This window comes from Austrofundulus limnaeus, unplaced genomic scaffold (genome assembly GCF_001266775.1).
Source record: "Austrofundulus limnaeus strain Quisiro unplaced genomic scaffold, Austrofundulus_limnaeus-1.0 Scaffold27, whole genome shotgun sequence".
NCBI classification, from domain to species: Eukaryota; Metazoa; Chordata; class Actinopteri; order Cyprinodontiformes; family Rivulidae; genus Austrofundulus; species Austrofundulus limnaeus.
In genome coordinates this window covers 1597144-1600253 of record NW_013952429.1, presented here as the reverse complement: position 1 = coordinate 1600253, position 3110 = coordinate 1597144, and positions in this window count along the sequence as shown.

Sequence of the window (3110 nt, the reverse complement as noted above, 5' to 3'; positions counted from 1 at the left end):
CACACACACACACACACACACACACACACACACACACACACACACACACAGTTTATCCAACAGTTTCTGTTTCTTGACCACTTCTCCAAAAACTTGGATATTTGTTTGTAAAATAGTTCTTCTTTGGGAATCACTTTATTTTCTGTATCTGTGTCAACGTTTGTATTATAATTTTTTAACAWAATTGGCTAAATTAAACAAAATGTGTCCTTTTGACATGATGCTAGTCACAAAGTGCTGAAAAAAGTCCTATTTGAAAGTGTTTCTCTGTTAAAGGGATAGACTGGTCATTTTTTTAAAGTGGTCTTTCATTTAGTTTTCAGTCATGAGACAGAAATAATAAGAAAGAAAAAAAGGTCTTCCTCCAGGCTACTGGTTTCAACTCTATACAAAAAGGAAGAAAGAACACAACATTAGCTAAAATTAAACTTCCACTCTTTTGTATGTAGTTTGTTGATTTTCTTCTCAATCAAACAGCATCTGTTACTAAATGCATCAATGCTCTGAGCCTAAACTGTGTTTGCGGATGGYGCTGAGGCTGCTGAACGTATTTCCCCTCAGTGCAGTAAGATCATGACTGATTTGCCACTACAGAATATTAAACGTCCTTACATACAAACACGACAGAACCTTGCTGAAACTGTACACTTTAGATTTGATTTGTCTGCTTCTGTTTTCTGTAACAYCATCAATAAATGCCAGTGAGCCGTCTCTGTTGGAAATCATGCAGGCCTGTGCCATCACACTGAATCCAAGTAGCCTAAAAACATTGTACATGACCTTTTTATTCAAGAAGTTATTTTTTTATGTTGCACACAGAAAACTGACAATCGTCTCAGAGAGAATCTATCACCTGGATGAAGTGAAGGAGTAATGTTCACTGGGAAATGTTAAACCGTTGTCCAGCATTTTTATCGAACAGAACTCACAAACTGTTTCTCTTTTTCTAGCAGGCACTAATGACAATGCATGGCACAAAAAAAAACAAACCTGTATTTATGACAAATTTGAGATAGTTTGCTGCAGCTGCGTGGAAAAACTGCATGTTGCAGGTTGGCAACAACTTCCAAATGCAAGTGTCCTGTAAACACAAGACAAAATTGTTCTTTTTAGAAAACAGATTAAATAATAACAGAGGAATCTCACCCATCTATGAAACCATTTTAAAGTTGCATTTATTTTATCTTTGCTTACTAAAATAACTATTTTGTAGAAAAACTTCACACTTCTGTAACAAAACACCAGCCCAGATTTGCGCTACTATTAGCACCATGTCACCCTCACACTTTCTGCAAAAGCTTCACACATTTATGTAATTATGTACATTTTTCTCCCCCTCCTCCATTTCAAAATACTGGGTTTTTCATGACCATTAAGACATATTGATTACACACATCCACCAGATGTGCAACAAGTTTGTGCTTAATTTAAAAACACACAAATCTGGTAGAATCACTGATGCAGCATCTGTGCAGGCGTGGATTTGGAACAAGGATCTTCTTTCCAGGTTGCCTCGCAAATGAGTCTACATCCTGTGATGTCATGAAAATTTAAGGCCAGCTTGGTGAAGAGACGATGTCAGAACTAAAATAAAAAGTAGACATTGTCTACAGCGAAGCGTATTCTTCTACAACCCAAATGTGTTTTTCTGCATTGATGGTGGCTTTCCTCACCTACAAGCTGCAGTCAGGGGCAGCAGTGCAACCCCATACCGTCAGAGAAGCMGGCTTTTGACCTCTGCACTGATAATAAGCTGCGAGTTCCTTGATTCTTTAATATGAAGGATGCAGAGTATGCAGTTAAAGGAAATTATAAATCAAATTTACATTTTAACTATTATTTTTTTGCCTCAGTCCATTGTAAATGGTCTTTGGTCCAGAAAAGGCTGAGGTGTCTCTGGATGGTGTTCACACATGGCTTCTTTTTTGTAATATAGAGCTTTAACCAGCGTTTATGAACGGCACAGTGAACTGACAAACAGTGAATGATTGCAGAAGTGTTYCTGAGAAAGATTTCGGTGCAGCATCCCCCCCCAGCTGCAACCTTTTGTTATATGGCTTTCCACACGTTGTGGTCTGTGGTTGCTTCAGGAAGAGCATCCGGTGTAAAAACAAAGGCCAAATTTTTGTTGGGAGTCAGTTCAATGTGGCAACCCCTGAACAAGGTTGCAACTGAAAGAGGAAACAATGCATTATTGGAAACGATGGGATGTTTAAGGTCTTCAAATTTCTATTAAAATCATTTTTCAATTGTTCAACAATTTCTATAGATGCAGGTTTTCGTAGAAAGGTGAACTTCTGTCAGTCTTTACTTTTGAGAGATTCAGCCTTTCTAAAATAGTCCTCTCATGTTGTCAAACAACATATTTAGCGAAAATAAAACATATTTCAGCTGTTTCATCGCATCACTTCATTTTCCAACTTTTTGTTGCTCCTTTATTAGCTTTACTGAGATGTGCAGTGTCGTATAAAGTACCTCAAAGTGACACGAGTAAAAGTACAAGTRTCTTCCAAAAAACATTACTTTGGTAAAAGTTAAACTACTCTTTAGGAATATTGCTTGAGTAAAAGTCTTAAAGTATCTGATATTTTTGTACTTAAGTATTAAAAGTAAAAGCATTGATATACATGAGCAGTTAGATTGTCTGTAATGATGTTTATCAGGAGGTGACCTCCCCTAAAAATGCAGAAATTACTATATTGTATTAAAATATTGAATTTATGTTAAATTTAGGATGCACTAGTCTAGCTGTTTCAGTTTATATACATATTTTAAGGGAGCCGAAAGCTTTTGTCCAAAATGAAAATCTACCTGAGGGCTGCAGCCAAATACAATAATATAATTCATGAAATACAAATACCTCCTCTACTTTTGAATACAGTATCAGAATTTTATATACATCTCATTCAACCACAATTAAATTCACTCTGTTTAGGAGGCACAATGTATACGGATAGTATTTTTTTTTACAATAACAAGCTGGAATGAAAACAAGCAAAAATGAAATAAAAGTAATGACTTTCTACTTGCCTTTTTTTTTTTTAAAATGTAAGGAGAAGAAAGTACAGATAATTGTGTGAAAATGTGAGAAGTAGAAATAAAAAGTAGGC